Here is a 26109-nt window from a genome sequence, read left to right as displayed (position 1 = left end):
TAAAGGTATTAGAAAATTAAGAATAGGCCAGGTGTGGTGGATCATACCTGTAATCTCAGCACTTTGGAAGGCCAAGTTGGGTGGATCACTTGAGGTCGGGTGTTCAAGACCAGCCTGGCCAATATGGTGAAACCCCATCTCTACTAAAAATACAAAAATTAGCTGGGGATAGTGACACACACCTGTAGTTACAGCTACTCTGGAGGCTGAGGCAGGAGAATCACTTGAACCTGGGAGGCGGAGGTTGCGGTGAGCTGAGATCGCACCACTGCATGCCAACCTGAGTAACAGAGTGAGACCCTGTCTCAAAAATAAAATAAACGAAGAGTATCTTGGCATCTAGTACAGTACTTGACACATAGTGAAGGCCTTGATTAAGTATTTGTTGAATGAATGGCTATACTAATAAAATATTAATAATTAAAAAATTAAATTTTAATAAGTGTATATTTCCTTGATTTAGATAATACTAGGATATATTGAGAAAAATGCAGAAAATAAACAGAATTTATATAATATTCCTATAAATGTATATATATTATATATATAATATCAAATAACTTATATTTTATTAATGCAAATGAACACTGAAGGTTTGCATAGCACTTTAAGTCAGCAGTTCTTTCCTAGGTATGCGCCCTTCACAAAGTCTTTCACATGATTAAGAGGAAATATGTACAGTAATATCAATCAAAGCAACATTGGTTTTAGTTGTAGAAATCAACAAACAACCCTAATATCCATCAATATGAATAAAACATTGCTTTATATACATATAATGGAACATTACATTGTGCTGAGAACATATAAACTAGAGGTATACCCATCAACATGAGCATTAATATTATTACTTACATTTTGTAAAGGGAAGGTGGGAATATTGATCAAAAACTTAGGTTAATGCTGAATTATTTAAATCTATACCTGGCAGGTGGGTATATGACTGGGGAAAGGCACAACTGGGGCTTTCCCAGACTCTCAGTGTTCTCTTTCTTCACTTAGGTAAGTTACTCGGTGTTTCGTTTATTGTTAGCCTTTTACCCACACAAATGCATTATACGTATGCTTTCATCTCTGATATATTTTAAAATTAAAAAGAAATAAACTATTTTCTAGGGACAGTAATGTGTTAGGTATTTATGAAGCTTTCAGCTATATTAAAGGTAAACATTATTTCAATAACTGCAATTACTCTAGGCTTATTTAATAAGAAGTATGTGGTGCCGTAAGACCATGCAATAGTTGATAAAATCCAATCAAGAAAGTGCAGAAAGAGCTTCACTGAGAAAGTGGTAACTGAGCTGATATTTAAATGATGAGTGAAAATTAACTTAGAAAACAAAGGAAAAAAGGAATATTCCACGTAGGGAAACTGATATGTGCAAAGATCTTGTAGAGCAGGAGAGAACACTTGAATATGAAGAAAATAAAGAAGCCCAGTGTAGTTGGAGAAAATAATATCATGAAGAATATTATTTGAGAGGTAATATGGTCAAAATGTGAATCTTGTAGATAATGTTAATACTTTTGCCTATGTCTACATTGATGAGAAGCTATTGAGATATTTTAAGCAGGGAGACGATGTAAATAGATTTACATTTTGAATATATCATTCTGGTGGCAGGTGAATAACAGATTGGGTGGAGGCAAAGGTAGATATGGGAAGACCAGTCAAGAAAATATTTGAGTAGTTCAGTCACCAGATCATGATAGCTTACAGGAAGTTACTGGTAGAGGATATGAGAAGAAGTAGATTGATTTCAGAGAGATATTGAGGGCAAAATGTAAGGGATTTGGTAATAAATTGGAAATGGCAAGTGTGAGAGAAATTCCTCAAGGATAATTTCTAAGCTTCTACCTAGTCTAAATGAATAGTTGGTGGTACTCCTCACAGATTATAGGAAGACCAAAGGTTAAATGGACTCTCTACATGGTCAATTTGTACATCTAACATCTGCACATCTTAGATCTCTGAGAGCAGATACTGATTCAATTTTGACTTTGTCTTTCAAGAGTTATGTTTCTACAGTGCATTTTTTCTGGAGTTTAATCTTCAATATAGGGTAAGTTCATTTCTTTCTCTCTCTCTCTTTTTTTTTTTAAATTTATTTAGGCAACATACAGATTATCAGTATAAAGAGAGTGTTTTGGCTCTGTTTTTCTCTCGTTCGTTTCAATTTCTGACCATTGGCCTTACTTCTACCACAGAAATGTCTGCCTCTAAATCCCACATAATGGAGGATTTGGTCGTAAGTTAAGTAGGCTCTATGTACAGTACTGTGAAATGATATTATAAAAAATCTTTAAGTCATAAGAGATGGTAGTGCTGCCGGAAGCTGGTCCGCACTGTCGTACGCCCAGCTGGGCAACGTTTGCGCTGCCAGACGCGGAGCAGTCCTGGCTAGCGATTGTGGTCATAAAGTCGAATGGTCGTAAGTTGCATAGGTCGTAAGTCGATCAATACCTGTATATGGTAGCTAGCTTCTCAGATATCACCCAGTGATCCTTGTCTCCTGGTAGTCATGACTTTTTAAAGGCTCATCTAAGAATGAATAGGCATGATCTTTTTAACCAATAAGAGAGTCCAGAAATGACAATGTGTGATTTTTAAGGTTCAGTTATAAAACACTTGCTTCGCCTTGTTCTTTTGAAACACTCTATGGGTGGAATTCTGTGTAAACATTTAGACAACTCTGTGGAGAGGTACATATTTAATCAATTGAAGTCTCAACGGACCCTACCAATTTGCCAACTGTTTGAGTGAGCCATTTTCAAAGAAGATCCCCTGCCCCAGTCAAGTGTTCAGATATCTGTACCCTTGCTGACACCTTGAGTGTACCCTATGAGAGATCTCAAAACAGAACCACACAGCTAAACTGCTCCGAAATTTCTGACCCGTAGAAGCGATAAGAAGGCCAGGTCAGGTGGCTCATGACTCTAATCTGAGCACTTTTGGAAGCTGAGGCAGGAGGATGGCTTGAGGTTAAGAATTAGAGACCAGCCTGATCAACATAGCAAAACCTCATCTCTATAAAAGAGAAAAAGAAAAAGATTAGCTGGGTGTGGTGGTGTGCACCTGTACTCCTAGTGCCTCAGGAGGCTGAGGCAGAGCCCAAGAGTGAGGATGCAGTGAGCCGTGATGGGGCCACTGCACTACAGCCTGGGTGACAAAGCAAGACCCTGTCTTGAAACACACAGAAAAAGAAAAGAAGCTTTAAGAGAATAAATTTTAATTGTCGCTTTAGGCCACTAAATCTCTAGGCAACTGAACTCAACAAGAAAATATAATTTTATTTATTGATTGATTTTTAAATGTTTTATTATTGCCATTAGTAGTAGCAGCAGTAGAGGCAAGATCTCACTACTATATTGCACAGGCTGGTTTCAAACTCCTGGGCTTCCTCAACTCTCCTGCCTCAGCCTCCCAAAGTGCTGGGATTATAGGCATGGGACACCACGCCCAGCTGAAGATGCAATCAATTTTAACCCTTTATGCATGTGAGTATAATGTCAAAATAAACACTTGGTAATAATTTGCATGCATTTTAGTATACCATTACAGTTGAAAACTTTAACACAACTATATCGGCATTTCTAATATTGACCAGTCAAAAAAAGTACGTATATAGAAAATTTTATAAATTCCAAAAGACTAATGTCATATAACTATATTCTCTGATTTTAGCACAGTTAAGATAGTATTCATTGTAAAGATAAGAATTCTCTAGTTTGAAAATCAAAAATAGACACTTTTAAATAACTTATGTTTCTAAGAAGAAATCATAACGGAAATTAGAAATTATTTAAAAATAAATGATCATAAAAATGCCACATATCAAACCAACTGGAATACCACTGAAGTAGAAACAAAAGGGAAGATAAGACCTTCAGAAGCTTATAATAGAAAAACACGGTGAAAATAGATGAGATAAACACCCAATTAAAGAAGTCAGAAAGAGAACAACAAAATAAGCACAAAGAAACAGAAGGAAAGAAGTCATAATGAAAATTTAATAAACAAGAAGACAATAATATATAGAGAATGAAGAATAGGGAGTGAAAAACAATTCTAGAAATTTGAAAACTCTTAACAAAATGATTCCAGAACACAAACAACAAGGCCAACGTGCACGCGCACGCACACACACACACACACACACACACACCTCTACACAAACACAAAATCAGGTAAGAAAAGTGGGATATAATCACAATGCAGCAGGGATTACAATGATAATACAGGAAAACGATAAATAGCTTACACCTGTACACTTAAAAATTTTTAAAAAGCAATTGTGTCCACAAAAATAAAATTTATCAAAAATAACCTGAATAGAAAAATTTAATAGTCCAATAATCATTAAGGGCTTGAAACCATTTTCAAAAATCTCTCTGTAAAGAACATACAAATCTGAATAAATGATTTTTCATGTGCATTTATCTAACAGTTAAGGAACCTATAGTTTCAGTGTTATTTTAAATCCTTAAAAGACTAGAACATTTGGGAACACTCTGCAACTTATTTCATGAGGCTAGTGTAATTTTGATACCAAACGAACACACCATAGAAGAAGAAAATATAGTAAGTCCCTCTGACTCAAGCACAGATGCAAAGGTCCTAGAAAATATATTAATAAAGCAAAACCAAATTTGTTTATGAAAGATAATACATGCTCACAAGTTTATTATAGAAATGCAAATCTCATTAAGCATTAGAAATCATCTACTAATGTACTCACCAAATTTATAGGTTAAAAGTAAAATCCATTATGGTCATCTTACAAATACAGAAAAGCAACATGTAAAATTAACATCAATTCATGTATTTATTAAAAAGCTTAACAATCTAAAAATACAAGAGACTGTTTTTACTATAATAATATGCAGCTAGCTACCAAATGTTTTTACTAAATATCTCATTTATGGTGAAACACTAAAATCCAGAGTAAATCAATGATGCATATTCTCATCACATCAATTCAACATTGCACTGCAAACTGGACCCAGAGCAACAGCAAGAGCAAAAGCAGGAAGTTATTAGGCACTGAAAAGAAAAATAATTTTTTTTTTTTTTTTTTTTTTTTTTTTTTTTTTTTTTTTTTTTGAGACAGTCTCACTCTGTCACCCAGGCTGGAGTGTGGTGGCACGATCTTGGCTCACTACAGCCTTCGCCTCCCAGGTTCAAGCGATTCTCCTGTCTCAGTCTCCTAAGAAACTGGGATTACAGATGTGTGCCACCATGTCCAGCTAATTTTTGTATTTTTAGTAGAAATGGGCTTTCTCCATATTGGCCAGGCTAGTCTTGAACTCCTGACCTCAAGTGATCCACCCACCTTGGCTTCCCAAAGTGCTGGAATTACAGGTGTGAGCCACCACATCCAACCAAAAAAATAAATAAATAAATAAATAAATAAAAATAAAATAAAAATTAATGTTATATTGAAGATAGGGCTTTCTGTTTTTTTTAAAAAGCTATAGATAAATTTTTAGTATTTTTTTAACTATAAAATCCAAATACGGCATTTATGTGCATTTCTTTAAATAGTCTGTTGTTATTGTCTTAACTTTGAAATATTCTGTTATAATAGCAACATAAATTATAAGATACCTCAGAATAATGGGAAAAATGAGTTTTTTACATGGGAGAGAATAAAATTGTGTTGAAAAACATTAGAAGACACCTAAATAAATGAAAACTCGTGTTATGTTATAAATAGGAGGACACTGTTATTAAAACGACAATTTTACTCAAATTGGTTTATGATTTAATGCAAATCCTATTGTCTCACCAGGCTTTTCATGCAAACTAACTAGCTCATTTGAACATTTATGTGGTAGATCAAATAGACAAGAATTACTGATTTGCTCTTGAAAAGGTAGGACAAGGAAAGACCTCTTGCCCTATCAGATACCAAGATCTACTTTAAATCTATTGTAATTATTAAAATGTATTGTTAGCTTAGAAATACATTGCTGAAACAGAATGCTTGGCTCATAAACAATCCACTCTTATGTGGAAACTCATTCTCTGAGCCAGCATTGCAGATCAGTGGGGAAAGGGTAGTTGCCTGAAGAAAACGTATTGGGAAAACTGCATAATACAGAAAAGGTGAAACTAGATCCCACCTCATACTTAAAATTCAATTCCAATTGGTTTAATAAGTTAAATTTGAAAGATACGTAAGAGAATATCCTTCTGATTGCTTTTCAAGAAAGAATTACTTTTAAAAAGAAGCAAAGCTGTAAAGGGACATCGAAACATATTTAAAGTTTAAAATGAGAACTTTGGCCAGGCACAGTGGGTCACACCTGTAATCTCAGCACTTTGGTAAATCGAGATGGGAGGATCACTTGAGGCCAGGATTTGCATCCAGCCTGGAAAACACAGTGAGACCCCTGTCTCCACACAAAATATAAAAGTTAGCTGGTCATGGTGGTGCATGCCTGTAGTGCCAGCTACTCCAGAGGCTGAGGCTGGAGGATTGCTTAAACCCAGGAGTTCAAAGCTTCGGTGAGCTATGATTGTGCCGCTGCATTTCTGCCTGGGGTGAGCAATAGGAAAACACTGTTTGTAAAAATAATAATAACAAAAAAAACCCACTTTGTCGGTGGTTAGACACTATAACAGACTGCAATGGCATTCCAAAAGCTGGGAGGAAATATTTGCATTACCCATGACCAACAAAGTTTCGAATATAAAAATCTGGAGTCAGTCGACTAAAAAAAGAAAACCGATAGAAAAGTGGGAATAAGGCATAGGCATTTCATAGAAATATTTGTAAACATATTCTCTCTTATCTATAATTAGAGAAAAGCAAGTTTCAACTGCAATTCTTATGTCATACTCATCGTATTTCCAGGTATTAAATGTGTAACACTATCAGCATTAGTGAGCAACGGGCACTGGAATACACTGTAGGCAAAGTGAATATTTGGAATCAATAGTAAAGTTAAGCTATAATATATATCAGGGAAAGGGATCTTAAACTATCCAGAACAAAGAGAGGATGTTTTTTTAAAATGCCCAGTCCTTTATAACGGATGACACAAATAAATTATCAGAAAAAAGAAAGGTTAATACATTTTTGGAAAACAATAAATTTAAAAACATTTTTATTATTTGATTCAGTAGACATAATTATATTTTAATAAAATAAAATAAAGTAGTGTAACACTGACAAAATATAAATAGAAAACTATTCAGGTTGTTTATTGAAAGTGTGATTATTAGCAATTAATATAAAGAATCACTATTACACTTGTCACCTTTTATCATCCCATAATTATTTCTAAATAAAATGCCTATATGAAATAGGCATTTCATATATTGTATGACTATAGGAGCACTTTGAATATTCATTGTATGTATTAGTAGAGTTTTTAATGTGACAAATAAGCTTGTTTCTTGCTTGTTTGATGTGTCTCAACGGGATTGGATTGATGACAACACTAGAAGGAATATTGTATATTGAAACTGTTCCCATATTTTGTTATACTAAATCAATTTCACAAAAGCGTGTTGACAGATATGTACATGTAATGACGCATATACATAAACATATGCATATTTAAGAAATCGTGAGTTCCTTCTCATACCCCAATTCTAATCCATCACCGCACGATCTTTCTTGCCTTTCTTCATTTTCTATTTGTCTCTTCTTATACATGCAGCCAGAGCCCTGGCTCCCAAAAACTACAAAACACTTATTCATTTGCTTAGTCCTATATTAACATATAAAACTGTTTCAGAATTACTTCCACTGTACCACTGTAAAACCTAAAACAAGTTAAGGATATGTTCAAACTTTGTTCCCTGTCCCCAACTTCCTACCCTGATGCAGACTGAGAGAATACAGACAAGTAATGAGTTCACAGGAAACTTGGATTAATTCCTTTCTTCCCTCTCAATCTCCCTCCCGCTTTCTCTTTCTCCATTCCTCCCTCCCTTCCTTTCTTCCTTTTCAGTTATAATATTCACTTGGAATACAATTTATCTTTACACACTTTACCTTGTTTTCTTTCTGTTTTATGTTTTTTTTCTGCTTCCATTCTTATTTAATGAAATTTTTGAATATGTATATTACACTTTCAAAAGTAGAAACTATATATATAAAAGAATTACAATGGGGCTCATGCTCTCTTGTATCTCTTTTATTCTATACACTAACAATATGTAACCAATTTCACTAGGATTATTTTTCATAAAGATTAGAAGTTATATGTATAATAGTTTTTGTTTTTTTCTTTCACGAGTAGGGTAAATATATATATGCTTTTCTTTTTCCCTCACTTTGATTTTTTTCTCCACTTGATTATATCTTTTGAAAGTTACTCCAAATCAATTTATAGAGCTCTTCCTCATTATTTCTTTGTAGTTGCATAGTACTGCATTGTGCATATGTATTCATTGTATATTTAACCAGCATCCTAGGCTTAGATATTTAGGCAGTTTCAATATTTGCAATTACAAACAATCCTATAATGAATAACATTGTGCATATATTTATCATGGTCAAAGGTGTATCTTCAAGATTAATTCATAGCAATGAGATTAGAGCATCCAAAGAGTAAATGAAAATATCATTATTTTTAATTTTTATATAAAATTAACCCATGGAGCCTGGGATTGCAGGTGGATGCCATAAACATTTAGTATTTTTAAAATTAAATTTCAAATCTCCATCCATAACTTGTTTTAATTTGTAGTTACTTATGATGAATTTTTTACATGTGTGCATTTTGATGAAAAGTAAAATCCAAAGTACTCTATAAGATTCATAGGATCTAAGGATAATTTTTTGCTGGTTTACAACGTCAAGATCTCTACTTCTTCACTGAAAATATTGTCAAATTGTAGGACATGCCATAACAATCTAAAAGCTTTCCTCTTTGAGGCTTCTGACTTTCATTTTTGTTTTCTATCTGACATTAAAAGAGATATTACATTTCTTTCTTAGAAATATGAAGAGCAATAAATATACTAAAGATAAAGACAATGAAGTAAGTCTGGCAGTCTCAATCATATCTACTTGGGATCAAAATGGTTTAATAAATTGCAGAGACATTAAGAGTTCACATATATGGAATTATGTCAAAAACTTCAAACATTCTCTACTGAACATTTTCCTTTATTAAACATGATATCTCCACATGAAATAAGGAGTTTTAAAAAATACAATAAACTTACATGTTATAATTATAATATATAATAATTTCTAACTTAAAACTATTCTTTAGAGAAGTCAGTTTTTACTACATCACTAAGACTTTTTTTTATAGCAAGTCTTTCTTGGTGAAGCAATCAGAATATTGATTTCTATTCTCATGAAAGCTTCTTTAAATTCTTTCTTCTTTCCAGTTTCCACATACAGCATTGAAAGTAAACGCTTCTTAATCTGTATAACTACTCCAGAATATTGTCTTGCCATTGCCACTGTGCCATAAGAACATTATCTTAATAAAGTTTAAACTCCCAACTATTATGTCAGTGTGATCCTTTTCAGCTTTACAAATCCATAGCTAGTTGATTCTAGCCATCAGTGAAGTTGGGAAAATATTTCTCTGTATCACTAGTCTATACAGTTTACACAGAGATTAAAATAGTTGCCAAGTTAGTGATATTTTTGCATTCATCCAATTCCTAGCTGTATTCATTCTGTGAGTGAGTCCACTATTTCTCTTCATTTTTTGTAGTATTTTCAAGTATTCTGTCATTGAAAAGCAGGACTTCAGCTGCCTTCTTTGCAGTGGCTGCAGCTATCATTTCTAACATCCTTTTGATGCAGTCTTTCACTAATGCCTCAGCAAAGTTTATGGATTTTTAGCTTTAACAACACCAAGTGTTTTTAAAAAACATATATGAAGTGTTTATGTTTAAATGGGAATATGTATAGTTTCACAGATTGCCAACAATTATGGTTAAAAAGCTAAATCAAACATGTGGAAGATAATGTTTTATTTCTTTGAAACTGCTTATTTTTCATTATTTTGTTTAGTACTACCATGACATTCTGAAAAGTAATATCTTGTCCTGACAAAAATTAAAGAAAAAAAAGTGAAGCTTATACTACCATCAATAAATTAAACATTAAAAATGAATACACATATTTTACATCCCTAATTTAACTATTAGTATTAAATTATAAACTTTAAATGTAGGCTTAACTTTAAATTAAAAGATATGCATGTATTTATAAAAATATGTGTCCTCATTTCATCCCATTTTTATACTTTAATTAATTAATTTTCCTCTCCTCCTCCTCTTCCTCCTCCTCCTTCTTCATTTTTGAGACAGGATCTTGCTATATTGCCCAGGCTGGAATGCAATAATGTGATCATGGCTCACTGCAGCCTCAACATCTTGGGCTCAAGTTTTCCTTCCAACTTAACCTCCTGAGTAGCTGAGATTAGAGACAGGCACCACCATGCCCAGCTAAATTTTAATTTTTTTTTGTAGAGATAAGGTTTCGCTATAGTGCTGGTTTATACACTTTTAGATTGCTGTTGCCAATCTAATTTTTAAAATATTCCGTGGTTCTATTTTACATGACTTGTATGTGTGTTTTTTAAAGATTTTATTTTATTGTCCTAAGAATACTTAACATGAGAACTACCTTGTAACAAATTTTTATTTTTTATTGTTTTAAAGCCAGGATTAGAACCTGTCTTGTTTTTTTGATTTTTGCTTTTTTTCCTGAGACAGAGTCTTGCAATGTCACCCAGGCTGCAGTGCAGTGGCACGATCTCTGCTCACTGCAACCTCCGTTTCCCAGGCTTAAGCAATTCTCATTCCTTAGCCTCCTGAGTAGCTAGGATTGCAGGTACATGCCACCACACCCGCCTAATTTTTATATTTTTATTAGAGATGGGGTTTCACCATGTTGGTCAAGCTGGTCTTGAACTCCTGGCCTCAAGTGATCCACCTGCTTTAGCCACTGAAAGTGCTGGGATTACAGATGTGAACCACCATGCCTGGGCTTTCCAACAAATTTTTAAGTGTATAAGAAAATATAATTAACTGTAGGCATAATGTACAGCAGATCTTGATAATTGTTTTTTGTCATACTGTGAGTTCAACATTATCAAACTAGCAAAGTCCTTTTAAATGATATGAGTTCACGGATTCTGTGCTTGGATATTACAGCAAAGCTAGATTACTGTTAAAGTTTCTAAATGCTTGCTCTTCTTTTCTGTACTTATTCCATCACAAACTTGTAGCAAACAATCAGGGAAGGGGCTTGGGTCCACAAATCACACACTGATTTTTGCACCTTGAAACATACACCAGAATATTTATAGCAGCACTGTTTCTAAAAGTAAAAATTGGAAACATCCCAAATATCCATTGATAGTGTAATGGATAAATGCATTGTGCTATGTTCATGTGATGATTTACTATAAAGTACAGAAAATAGATAAAGCATTCTTATGTTCATTAACATAGATGAATCTCATAAACACAATGTTCAGAAAAAAAATCAAGTCAGAGAAGAATGTATTACAGTAATATTTCATTTATATAAGGATTCAAAAGAGAAACAAGTAAATAGTAAATTGTTACTAATTAATAGATAACTAGCAAAACTCAAAGAAATGCAAGAAGTTATTATCACAGGACAGAAATTACCCCAGGGAGTGGAGATTCAATCAAGTTAAGGTACCCAAGGCACTTTGAAATTACTGTTCATGCTCCACTTTATAACCTGGGTACTGGGTATATGAATATTTGTTTCATTGTTTAACACAAATATTCTTTTGCATATAGATATTTTATAATAAAATTACCACAATTATAAGTGGGCAAGACTTAAAAAAATAACATATTTGAAATACATTTAAAAACATGTGAATGGCCCAGTGCAGTGGCTTATGCCTATAATCTCAGTACATTTATAATAACAAATGATTTTTACAGTATTAGTATGTGTCCAGCACCACAGTATGCGATTGATAGACTTCTTTATTCCTAACCAAGCTCAAGGTTTGGGCACATTTATTGTCATCACTTTCCAAATGAGTAGCTTTTTAATGAATTTAAAGACTAATGTATGCAATTAGTAACTGCTTGAGCCATGATTCCACACCAGCCAGTCCTATTTTAAAGCCTATGCTCTTCACTATTAGATAATCGAAATACGAACACTTTTATGAAGAGTGCATATGTTTGCTTTCCCACTTGAATGTAAGATTATTGAAGGCACTCTCTATTATTAATTTTGTTTCTTGAGCACATGGCCTGGTCCATATGAGATAGATTTAGAATAAATTAATGAGGAAATGAATGATGATATAAATGTAAAAAGGTTAAGTGATTGCTAAAGTTCACCTAGAGAGTAACAGTCATGTCAGGACTTCTCAACTTTAGCTTTCTATTTTCGATGTCAGGCTGTTCTAATATTTGCAACCAGACTCCTTGTTTCGGGATGGTAGGCATGCATCTGTGCTGTCCTTGACAGAAGCAGAATGGCACCAAGACTAATTACACTGATTTGAGCCTCCTGGAACTCAGACCTTAATCTGCCTTCTTCGTGGGCAAGTTATTTCGTATCTCTGATTCTACCGTTTTTTGCAAAATAAGTAAAAATAATATATATCACACAAGGTTGGTGTCATAGACTGAATGTCTCTGTCCTTCCCAAATTTATATGTTAAAGCCCTAAACGCCAGTGTGATCGTATTTGGAGATGGGGCCTTTGGGAGGTAATTAAGATTAGAATAGGTGATACAGTGGGGCTCTCATGATGAGATTAATTGCCTTAAAAGAAGAAGAGGCCTCTCTCTCTCTCTCTCCCTCTCCCTCTGCTTCTCTCCCCCACTCCACATACAGAGAAAAGGCACTGTGAGGACAGAGTGAGAGGGCAACCATCAGCAAGCTGGGAAGGAAGAGGGCCCTCACCAGAACTCAATTTTGCTAGCACCCTGATTTTGCACTTATAGTCTCAAGTACCAAGAGAAATAAAATTCTATTGTTTAAGTCACTCAGTCTATGGTATTTTGTTATAGCAACCTGAGCTAACTAAGATAGTGGTACTGAGGGTTAAATGAGAAAAGTATAAAATTTTTAGTACATTTCCGAGTACATCATAAAACCTTAGTACATGCAAATCTTATTATTCTGGGCATCAAATGGCCTGCCTGGCACTTCATACCCACTACTAGTAAGCACACAGTAGACTATTTGTTACCTTCCTATGACATCTCCAACTGCTTACACACCTCTTGCTCTCCAACCACATTGGCCTCCCTGAGGTTTCCAGAAGACACAGAGGTTGTTGCTGTGTCAGCCTTGTACCTGCTATGCTCGCCACAAAAGGCCTCTTCTCCCTATTTGCCCAGGTCTCTTACCTGTCATTCTCTTAGAGTGGCCTATTTAATTAGTCTACCCAAAATAACCCTGATCACTCTATCTTCTCATCCTTCTTTAAGCAGTCACTGACATTTTGATTAATGTATGTAGTTATTTTTTGGGTATCCCTCTTGCTTACCAAAATAAGTTCCATGAGAGCAGGGACTATCCCCAGTGCCGAGAAGAGTACCTCATTGATAGTATCATTAACCCTATTTTTGAGTGATTGAATGAAAGGAGTTTATTTAAAAAACACTTTTAGTAAGAACTAAACTATATAGAAACACATGTATATATGTTAGCATTTTGGAGGGAATGCTTGCCGTTGGTATATAAAAATTAAGATAAAGGTTTTGAGCCCCCCCTTCCTTATCACCCTCACATCATCCCTTTGGTGTAAATTATACATTCCTTAAATGTATTATTCTATCTCATCGAAAACCAAACAAATAACTCATCTTCAGCATTAAGGATCTCAACTCTCAAAATATTATACAGTGATGTAAGTTTTTGCAGACTGACTTCCTAACAAATTGGTACCAGATTATCATAGTCTTTTTGTAAGGACAAAATGTAGTTCCTGAAACATACAATTTTTGAAACTTTTTAATAAATTCAAGCATTATATTCCATATAGCTCTTCCAACTGTCTTATCTAGAAAGATTATATTTAATCATATTGCTTTTAAGCAGATAGGAAGTGATTAATAATTAAAAATTAAGTTCCATAAAGTGTTGGTATCTTTAATTACACACATGCAACAATGGTAATCAATGTGGTGAGTAATGTTTAGGTAATATGCTCCAGAGAACAATTCAATCAATTGCTCCAATCTGGTGTTTCCTGTTATGCATGAACTTGGAGAACTATAATTTTTGAATAATTCAACTTAAATAAAGCAAAATGAAATGTGTGAGTAATTAAAGAAAAGTTCTTCTGTTAATATTTATTCTGATAAATCATTTCAGATCTATGCTTAATTTTGCAGACATATCCATAATATCACTGAATTAGTAAAATATAATAAACCTAAAAAAGCTCATAGAAGTGATTATTGCCTCTATATTTTTCAGTCAGATGTTAATTTTTTGAGTAACCATAATGCACTGTGAATATAATTTCTTCTACAAGTTACTTTTGCTGCTTCCAAAATACTAGTGTTAGCAGTGTTGACATATTTTCTGTGTTAAGGCTGATATCATCTCTCAATCACACAAAAAAATCAAAACACGAAAGTCTTTTAATTCAGTTAACTAATAGAATTATTACAATTCTATAGAGTTAGATATTTTAAATCAGAACTAGTTGCAACAAGTTATACGAACTTTGCCGTTTTACGAACATAATTTGACTAAGTGGTTATGAGATCTGTGAAGAACACTTCTTATCTGGGGATAGCTGGGGATGTCTTTGTTCAGAAGTTCACGGAATTTTATAAACCTGTCCAGAGCCTCATATATGTCCAGTAAGGCTCATTTTCTACTTATCTCAGATCTTATTCTCTGTATAAGATCTTAACTGAGTAGTGCAGAATTCAACGTAATATTTACGTTATAATGAAGAAGTAAACGGTAAAAAAGAGGATGAATCTCGAGTTCATTGAGTACCTACCAAGAATGAAAACAAAACCATCTGAAAGTGGCATGGGGCCTGAGATATAACACAGGTTGAGATGAAATTTAGGGAATATTATAAGCATTTGCTGATTTGTACACTTGAAGTATTATTTCCAAAATCCATTTTTTAAAATTTCCCTGAAAGCATGGTCCTCTAAAGAGTATAACTTTTTTCTGTGTTATTGGATTACTTAGTTTTCATTTCAAGTTTATATTCGATGTTTTATCTTGTTTGCACCATTTTCAAGCCTGATTTGTTTTTAAATAGAACGTAATGCACTGACTGATAAATATTTCCTTAGAAAGCGTAAGAATGATAGTCTTTTCAGGTTGGTAACCAAAACCTATTCCTAGTCTTCAGAAGATGGTAAAAAATAACATTCTATATAAAAGTCACATAGAAAAAAGAATATTTTATTTGTTTAACTTATGTTAACTAATTGATTAATGATTATTCTTACTTTTATTTGAGACAGAGTCTCACTATATTGCCCAGGCTAAAGTGCAGTGGCATGATCATAGCTCACTGCAGCCTCAACTGCCTGGATTCAAGAGATTCCCACATTTCAGCCCTCTGAGTAGCTGAGACCTCAGACGTTTGCCACCATGCCTGAATAAAAAAAAAAAATTATCTGTAGAGACTAGGTCTCATTATATTGCCCAGGCTGGTCTTGAACTCCTGGACCAAAGCAATCCTCTTGCCTCAGCTCCCCAAAGGGCTGAAATTAAGGTGTAAACCACTGCACCTGGCCTAAGGATATTTTAACTAGTTAATTTGTTTAAATATTTACACAGTCTCTAATATATCCAGAACAGATCCATTGGCTAATTTATTGATTCAGTCATTTACCAAGCATCTGAAGTATTCAGAACAGATCCTAAGGCTCTCTATTATAGCAACAGATAGTTCTTCAGTTCAGTTGTAAAGAAGACCTACATACATCAGTTCTGAAGGTGAGGAATCACACCGCTTACATACCACATAATCTAAGAGAAAGTGGTCACGTGAAGATTTGCATTAATGCCCTGGCACCATGCTCCTTATTTGATATAATCAGGTGGTTCCTTGACTTGCCTCAGCTTTATATGATCCTCTGTCTTGACCTTAAGATAGAAGGGATGTTGGTCACTATGGCTATACACCTTATGCATGTTCTTCTATACACCTCTGAGATAAATATTTTTAACATGGTTATATAAATAAACTGAAGATGACCAGGATGAGATAGCAAGTAACAGGGTCAGAATTAAAACCTGAGTCTATGTGACTCTAATGACATTTCCCTAGGTTTTACTATGAATTATTTAAGTAGAGAGGAAGTTGCTTAGAGAGGTTGGAAATTTCTTGGGGCCTGACATGCTGCAAAGAATCTAATATGTAGCTCTTCTGCTGTTTGCTATAGAGAATACTTCTGAAAGCCATGTGGAATATCTGGGGCAGGGATCCGGGGCAATGGGGGTGGTGGCTGCTCAGGTCTAGCTCTGCAAAAAGATATTTTTCTCATAAGAGCATTGCCATAGAGTGAAGCATTTACTGGAGACAGGGATGTAGGAGTGTGTATTATATACAACATTGTGTGGGCATGTGTGTGTGTGTGTGTTGATATAGCTAGGAGTATGTTTATATTGCTAGAAGTGAGATGATGGTCCCTTTGCAGTAGAGAACAAAAAAAAGAAAGATACTAATTTTGAGGAAAATGTAATGATTTATTCAGTTATATATATATTTAATGTTTTGGAGAGACAGAGTCTCACTATATTGCCCAGGCTGGTCTCAAACTCCTGGATCCTAGAGGTCTTTTCACTTTAGCCTTCCAAAGTGCTTGGATTACAGTGTGAGCCACCGTGCCAAGCCTCAGTTATATCTTAAGACTAGCCTGCTCACTGGTAGGTGGTTAGGTTTATACATGTACGTTTAGGAAGTAATGAAAGAAGTAGCAGCTCCTATTGTACATACAATCACTGAATGAATGTACAGAGAGATAAATAAATAGATAAGAGAGGGTTACATACCCAGTCTTGGATTAAGAATGGAAGGAAAATGCAAAACCTGCTAAGGAGATGAGAGAGGAAAAAAATCGGCAGAAAGGAGACTATTGTTGGTTTATGTTTAATGGTCTAACCATTTTTTACTTCTAAGGAAGAATAGTTGTCAAAATGAGGGAAACTCTGAGGATAGACACACTCGGACTGATTTTTCAAAGCTTCATTTTCTCACATGATGTGGGGCCAAATTTTCTGTGATATCTACTCAGACAACAACAATAACAAATATACACAAAGCTGTTTTGTCTTTGAGCATTAAAAAAATGTAAAAATGTTCCTGCTATCCTCTAAGTTTCTTGAAGACAGGAATTGTATCTCTTTAATATCTTTGTTTCCTAAATGTCTGGTACATGTGGTGAATTGAATTTATGCCTTCATGGAAAGAAGTAATAATCTCTACATACAGGTTGGCATTTAGGGGCATAGTTCATGTTGCGTCAACATCATAACTGGGTCAAAGTTAAAAACACAGTTTTCATCTCATGTGTGTTTTTAAATCAAAAGTGAAAACTGAAGAGAATAATGATAATCTCTCTGCTTCTATTTTATTTTTCTAATGACTTTTATATATTAACTACTATTTAATGGATATGTTATTGATGAAAACATTCTTATTATCCTTAAAAATGTACATTTTTAAAGGACAGGAATGGCCTTTATCTCAGGAAGCAAAGATTATGAAACAAACTACTGTAATTATGTTAAAAAATATTAGACATTTTACAATTTTTTTCAATATTTTTTATTTGCTTAAAGTGACTACATTCCTTCAACATTTGTTCAACAAATGTGTATGTCTATATAGCTACTTCACCCTTAAGGCAGAGTGGGATTATATAAAGGAAGGTAATTCCTATTCCCTAGTATGAAGAAACTCTTTGCTAGCTAGGTAAATAACATTTGTATAAAATTTGATGGAATGTTGGCTAAATAATAACACCAAACATATCTCAGAGTAGTATATGACTGCATTCTTAGTCAGTATAATATTCATAAAGTGTCATGAGCTCTTAGGAAGGAAAATCACTTTGGTCTATAAAAATTATGAAGCCTAATGTACATGCAGAATCTTAAACTTGTGTCTAAATTCTTCTCATTATGTAGCAAAAACTCTGATTTCTCTTTGGTATACAAATAAGCTATCTAAAATGTGATCAGGAAATCAATAGGAGAATGAAAAATATAGTCTATTTTTGAGTGATAGGGTTCTTGATCATAAAAAATTCGTTTTAGTCTTGACATCATAAGTCTTGAGTTCATACTTAGCTTGTGTAGTAGTGTTTATAAATGAGCTGTATACTTTAATTTCATTTATAAAAGACAAGTGAACTCTGCTGTATCTTCATGTGAAACCCAGTAACTAATTTATTTATTTATTTTTATTTTTATTTTTATTTTTATTTTTTTGAGACGGAGTTTCGCTCTTGTTACCCAGGCTGGAGTGCAATGGCTTGATCTCGGCTCACCGCAACCTCCGCCTCCTGGGTTCAGGCAATTCTCCTGCCTCAGCCTCCTGAGTAGCTGGGATTACAGGCATGAGCCACCATGCCCAGCTAATGTTTTGTATTTTTAGTAGAGACGGAGTTTCACCATGTTGACCAGAATGGTCTCGATCTCTTGACCTCGTGATCCACCCGCCTCGGACTCCCAAAGTGCTGGGATTACAGGCGTGAGCCACCGTGCCCGGCCGTAACTAATTTATATACATGTTCATTCCAGAAGTATTCATTCATTTATGCATTTAGTAATATATGTATTTATTCTTATTTCTTTTTTTTTATTTTTATTTTTTATTCTTATTTCTTATCCATTGATGTGATTGAGACTTGGATAGTCTAATGGCAGCATGGACAGACACTTGTCTTCAGAATGCTAGCCACCTAGAAAAGTCCTCCAGGACTGTACTTGGAATCCAAAAGAGTTGTTTTTCAAGTTACATAAGCCATGTCTTAAAGTAATTCATATACTAATGAAAAATCATACACCATGGAATAGAGGTAGTTACACAGTAAATCATTTTTCCTTAGTCATATTTTATACTTTTTAGAGTGATCATAGTTTTCCATGAGAATTTGCCTAGTTGTGAGGCCTTGTAGATACTAGTTAACTAACACTCTGTTATGATTCTGTATAAAGAAAGCTTAAATCAATATATAACTTCTCTTTAGAGAAATAGAATAAGATCTCTAGGTTTTCTCTAGAAATAGAAAAACAATCTCTTCACAGTACATAAAAAGAAAAAAAAAAGTGTTCCTGAAAATGACTAGTAACTAAGTGGTTTGAAAGAGTTAATACAGTTTCCTACAGGCCTAATTAATAAAGACATTACCTATCCCTATATTGAAAAGGTGGACATGGTTTCTAGTTCTGTTTCAGATTGATTTACGTAGGGAGAGTGTGAGGACATAAAATACTTGGTACTTTTTAATTCAGTTTACCATTTAATCTGTAAATGCAAACCATGTTAAAGGATGTTTGAAAAAAATAAACTCGAAAGCCAGCATTAACCTCCCAAACCAGCTGAAGGTGTTTACAAGACAATAAGGATACAATTTCATTATACAGACTTCAAATGGGTTTTTAAAAAATCTACAGACTTTCCAACTAAAATGATGAATGCTGTTCTGATTCTAATTGACAAGTGTTATATATAAAAGAGTTCTTGCCTTCATTCTTATCAAAACTGTGGGGATTTCCAATGATAGGACAATATTATGTGGGTGGAAACTTCTCAGAAGAATAGAGAACTTATCAGTATTTACTTAGGTTCTATTACATTCAGAGCCATAAAAGAAACTACACTCATAAATTTATAGACAGTCAAGGATATTGCCTCTTCCCCAAAGAGGCTAGATATTAAAGGAGTGGAGTGAATGAGCTCAAATCATGAAGTGGTTTCAATATTGGAAGAGTTTTCCTCCTTCATATTTCAACTTGTAACTAATATGTTATGAAGAATCACTGGCTAGCTAACTTTGAGGGTTTGGCAGAAGAAAAGAGTCTTCACCACTTTTTCTTACAAATGTTATTTTTCTTCTATAATTAGTACTTAATATCCACCCTTTAATGTGCTAGTGTAGGTTAATTATTACCACACTTGTTCAAATATATTTAGGATGCCAACGTTGCAGATAAAGAAGGAGAGGTTTATAGAGGTTAAGAATCTTGCCCAAAATCACACAGCAGGGACAAAACTTAAGCTTGTTTTTTTTCTTGGCTTCCTATTTCTGCTGTCACAAATTACCACAAACTGAGTGTTAAACAACACAAATTTATTATTTTACAGCTCTGGAGGTCAGAAGTCCAAAAGGGGTTTTACTGGGCTAAAATCAAGCTGTCAGCAGGGCTGTATTCCTCTGAAGAAGCCAGGAAAATCTTTTTCCTTCCCCTTTTTAGCTTCCAGGGTCTTCATCCACTCTTGGGCTTCATTCCTTGGTCCCTTCCTTCTTTAAAGCCCACAATTTCATTACCCAACATCAGTTTCTCCTCCCACATCTCCTTTTCTGATTCTTCTTCCTCTCTTTTTTTATTCTTCAAGAACCTTTGTGATTATATTAGGCCCACTTAGATAATCCAGGACAATCTTCTTTATTTTGAGAGCCTTAATTACATCTGAAAAGTCACTTTTGACATTTAAGGAAACATTCACAGTTTCCAGGCATTAGGGCATCTATGAGAGACCATTATTCTGTCTACTACAAAAGCTGAAGATCTGGGTAAGTACAGCACAGTTGTGTGCATATAGTAGTTCCTTTTTCTGTGGGGGATACAGCCCAAGATAGTGGATGCCTGAAACTATGGATAGTACTGAATCCTATATATATTATGTTTTTTTCTATACATACATTCCTATGATAAAGTTTAATTTATAAATTAGTCACAGTAAAAGATTAACAACAATAGCTAATAATAAAATAGTACAATCATAACAATATACTGTAATAGAAGTTGTGTGAGTGTGGACTCTTTCAAAATACCTTATTGTACTTTACTCACCCTTCTTAGGCTTATCCAAATTGTCAGCACCATTAACTCTGGCACTTTGGGGCCATTATTAGGTAAAATAAGAAGAACTGTCACAGTATCTTAGTGCTTTTGTTACTTGAACTGTGACAGTTGATCTGATGACCAAGATGGCTACTAAATGACTAATGGCCGGATAGGGCATACAGAGTGGAATCAGGACAAAGGGCTGATTCACATCTAGAGCAGGATGACATGAAATGTTATCATGCTACTCAGAACAGTGACTATTTAGAACTTGTACATTGTTTATTTTTGGAATTTTCAGTTTAACATTTTTAGACTGCAGTTGACTGCTGGTAACTGCAACTGCAGAAAACAAAACCCTGGATCAGGGAAGACTGTTGTATTTTAATATTAATATGTCAATATAATTTAGTAGAGAAAAAATATAATCACACAGATTAATGATCACTACAATGATCACAGTAGTGTATTGCAATAGAAATAGCTTTGAATACGGACAAATTCTGGCTCCATCATTTACTAACTGTATAACCTCAGATAAATCTCTCAGTGTCATCTCTTCAGAGTTGATATGGTAGTGAGTTATAAGGAGTGTTGTTTCTCAGAACAAATTGAAACATTTAAATATTTAGCAGGTAGGTGTTCTACAAATTCTTTTTCCTTCTCCTTCATTTTTTAGAAAATAGCGAATATAGAGAAGGCAGACAAAATAAGATAGTACCTGTTGCATTCCAATGTTATAAGTAATGTCTAATAAGAGTTAAATTTGCAAAACTACTTATTTTCTAAATATATTGAACATTTTGTGGGCCTTATTTTTATTTTACAAATAATATTTCACTGCTCAATGTGCTCTTTTTGTTCCTCCTTTGATAATCAAAGTTTGCTTTTTTTTTTTTGTTTTGTTTTCTATAATGCCTGTTAAATTTAGGAATCTGAATTAATTCATTTGCTTGATAATGGTTTTTCCTCATTCCATTTTAGAAACTTAATTTTTTAGCATGTAATTTTCTTTATTCTTGCTTCATATTATAGGTATACAACTAGCAATTGTATGAAAAATAAATCCTGCATCAACCTTTTAAAAATTACTAAAAAATTTCATATTATAGAAAAGTCATAATATAAACTATCACCTCTGCGTCATCATTCCCTCACTTTGATTCTATTCTCAGAGGCAACTCCTAACTGTTGGGTTCTAATTCCCTTCTTTAAAATGTTACCTTATAAATCTTGATCACATACTTATCAACTTTTTCAACAATTGTTGAATACTGGTATGAAAGTCTAGGATCTGGCCAATTTAACTACACTGTCTTTCCTTGTCCCTCTTTTCAATATTTGACATTTATATTTAAAATTTTATTCTTCTACTGTTTACTTTTACAATGGAAAATAGTATGGATAAATGTTTATTTTCTTCAACAACAGAGTCTATGCTCTTCACTTTCTAAATAAGATATTAATACAGCTACTCATATCCTTAACTTTTCCTTTCTTCAGTACCTTAACTTTGGTCAGCTGTCAAGTTTGTTTATGTTTACAGTTTTCCTATAACCACCTCCAACTATTCTTTTTATGAATACATTGACTTTAAAGCTGGAAATGTATGAACAACATTGCCAAACCACAAATATTGATGCTGAGTCACATAGTGTACTATGTTCTTTGAAGTAGTTTCACTCTCAGAAAAAAAACTCATTCATGGGAACAAGTTAACCGTGTAAAAATGGATTCTCTCATACTTTTTTTTTTTTAACTCAATTGCTTGAAATCATATCAAATTTACCTTTTCTTTAGATTTATATTTACTCAGTATAATATCATTCCAAATTTATTTGTATTTGCTTTATTTGATCTTGACAGTTTCATACAAATTTGTTTTTATCCTGAAATTTCAAATTGTCTTTTGTTTCCTACACTAAATTTGCCTTTGTCTTATCCTAATTTTTTTATCCCCTCAATGTTTTATGTTGTCTCAGATTTTTTTCCCCTTGGAAATGTCCTTCATTGAGCTCTATACAGTGTTCCTTTTTCCTTCAGAATGTGTGACCTCTTTAGTCTTGTTGTACAGCTGTCATATTCCAAATTCTCTCAATTTGTTTTTTGGATGACATTCTTATTTTCTTTTACTCAGTGTAATTTTGTCTATGTATTATTGTTTTAACTTTTATGGAGTGTATCAGATTATGTATTAGTGGTGTGAGATATTAGAGACTGGTTTATCTTATACCCATGACTACTTTCTAATTCCTCTCATTTAGATCATGAGACATGAGGCTGCCCTTATTTCTGAAGCAGTGTACAGGAAAACAACATGGAACAAGTATTCCAAAATCATGACTGCTAAGTTCAAAAGGCATCATCCAAATGTGGACAGATAATTCACTAATGAGGTGCAAATAGAAAGAACAGGGAATATGTTGGGAAAGGAAAAGGAATGAGGCATGATGTAAAAGTGGTAAACCTTGTTTTCTAATCCTTGGCTGGATTAGGGTAGAACAGAGGTACAAAGGTGTCTTCCTACATTTTCTAAGGCATCCTTGAATAGAGGGAATAGTCACTTTGTTTATCCTATCTGGAACTCTTGTTTTTGATTGACTTCCTAAAATGTTGGTAAGGGGTGATATGGTATTATAAAAACTTATAGATAGCCTCACATGGGATTCTAAAGATCCTACATAAAACCCATGTAGCCTCATATAAACTTACATGCAAAAAAATAATTTTAGAGTTTAAGATGATATACATAACTAGAAGAATATATCATATTCATGAATTAGATGATTTCATAAATTACGGTTGTCACCTATTTGCAATTTCATCAACGAAGTTATAGTGTTTCCTGTGAAAAGCCAAGCATGATTTTTAGTGAATATTAATAAGCTCATGATAATCATCTGTATACCTTTCAAAGGTATAAGAAAGTCAAGAAAATCTTGAAGGTAATATTTTATCTGCTTTTATGCATGTATGGCACATTTTATAGGTTTCAAAAATTAAAATAAACAAATAGAAGCAATTATATAATCAGAAGTTTCAGAGACTAAATTTATAATCAGCAAAATGGAAAATGCACTGGAAGCCTAAAAGGTAAGCAAAGGACATATGTATTATGCCAAAGAGCAAAAGCAGAAAGACAACAAAAGTATGAAATTAAAAAAAAAGAGAAACAAAGAAAACTAATTTAGGAGGTACAACTAGTAGTAATAAGAACAAGAAAGTGAAAGCAAATAAATGCGAAAGAAGAACTGATCAGAGGGGAAAAAAATAAAAACTAGAAAATATCCTGAAAGTTTACCAGGACATATGTTTCACACTTGAGCTTTCTTAACTAACTCAATTCTTTCTTTACTTACTCTGCTTCTAAACCTTCCTGGAATCCTTTTTCTATTGGAAATGAAGCAGCCTGGGATAATAGATTCTTCACTTTGTTCCTTCCTAGCCACAGGGTATGTGTGTGTGTGTGTGTGTGTGCATCTGATGAAATAATATATACAGAGTAAATATGCATGAAAATTAGGAAAAGGCCAGTATTTATTTATTAGCTTCTTTTTTCTTTACTATCAGCTTTTAGTATCTGTTCTTTGGTCAGTCTAAGGAAGTATCAAGTGGAGGCTTATTATACTCCAAAATGCAAATATGTTTCTGAGACTTTAAACACCAGATTGTCTGACTTCACAATGCTGGAATTCTGCTCCTTGATAGTCATACCAAAATTTTCTTTTTCCAAGGATTATTTTGTTAATACATTCTCCCTTCTTTCCTCTCATCTGTCAAGAAGTAACGACTGCCTCTTTGTCTTCCAACTTTTTTCTTTCTTTTCTCAAATTGCCAATGTCTTCCTTATAGTCAAGTTAATTTTTATGGATTTTATTTTATTTATCCAATTTGTTTTATTAGACTGTGCTGCTGAATTTTCCTTCTATGGCATTCTTTCTGTAAAAATCCACTTTCTTGATTTTGCTTGACTTGTTAATCTCTCTTTCTTTCTTTCTTTTTTTTTTTCTTCCTTTTCTTTCTCTTCTGAGACAGGGTCTCATTCTGTCACCCAGGTTGAATGTGAGTTTGGTTCACTGCAGCCTTGACCTCCTGGGCTCAAGAGATCCTCTTGCCTCAGCCTTCCAAGTAGCTAGGACAACAGGCACATACTACCACACCTGGCTAATTGTTGTATTTTTTGTAAAGCTGGGATTTCACCATGGGGCCCATGCTGGTCTTGAATCCTTGGGCTCAAGCAATCTGCCCGCCTCAGATTCCTAACGTGCTGGGATGACAGATGTGAGCTACTATGCCTGGCCCAACCATTCCTTCTTTATCCTCTATGTTGTTGTTTTTTAAACTGGGGAGTACAATTTTTTTTTTAACTTTTTCATTAAATACTTCCTTAGAATATTTTTAGTCTTACATAATCTTCCTGTGCATTCTCATTTGTTTTCTTGATTTAAGATGGTTTCTAGGTTTTTTATTTTCTCTATGGCCAGCTCACATATGTCCCTGAGACAGTTTCTCCACTAAAATATTTATTTATTCAAGAAATGTGTGAATACTCATTATGTGCAGAACATTTAGCAATACATTGTTTCCACTAGTGTCCTTCACCTGCACTCCATTTCATTAGAATGGATGCCTTTCTGTTATCATTCAGTATTTATTGGTTCATGTTAGACAATTTTCTGTTAGTCAACAGCATACTGAAGTCACAAGTTTTTATCTACCCCTATTTTTAACTTCCTTCTTCTAGACATCAAGAAAATTATCATTTAAAAATATATCATTCCCAGATGATATTCATCAGCTCTACCTCTGTGCACTGTTAAAGCAGAGTGTAGTGTTTTAATCTACACCATGGAAACTGAGTTGCTAGGATGGACTTGCAGAATCTCTGCTAGTAGCAAATGTTCTAGTTGATTCATATTCACATTAAATTTTAAGAACCACTACTATATATTGATTACTTGTTATAAATGATAGCATCATATATATTTATATAAAAATCTATATATGCATATAGGCATATATATGTAATGTTCCATACAAATAATTATGTCTTGGCAATAGATGCCTGAGCAGGAAATGATAGTCGAAAGGAAAAATCATTTTAATATATC

The 26109-nt window shown here is 33.8% G+C and overlaps 1 protein-coding gene across 5 annotated transcripts in view; it reads left to right on the top strand.

The window, feature by feature from the left end:
• HNF4G (hepatocyte nuclear factor 4 gamma) overlaps positions 1-26109 on the top strand; it is a 138000-nt gene that overhangs the window by 18538 nt on the left and 93353 nt on the right. Inside the window, exon 1 of one of the 5 annotated variants that reach the window (XM_074386977.1) lies at positions 18823-20724. The exons of the other annotated variants lie outside the window; for them this stretch is intronic. The gene's annotated coding sequence lies outside the window, so the exon portion shown is untranslated. Of the gene's footprint in view, positions 1-18822; positions 20725-26109 lie in introns of those variants that run through there. 5 annotated transcript variants of the gene reach the window in all.

The sequence above is a fragment of the Saimiri boliviensis genome, chromosome 15 (genome assembly GCF_048565385.1).
Source record: "Saimiri boliviensis isolate mSaiBol1 chromosome 15, mSaiBol1.pri, whole genome shotgun sequence".
Classification (NCBI taxonomy): domain Eukaryota; kingdom Metazoa; phylum Chordata; class Mammalia; order Primates; family Cebidae; genus Saimiri; species Saimiri boliviensis.
The sequence above is the reverse complement of the archived record's forward strand: the minus strand, read 5'-3'. Positions and strand labels throughout refer to the sequence as shown.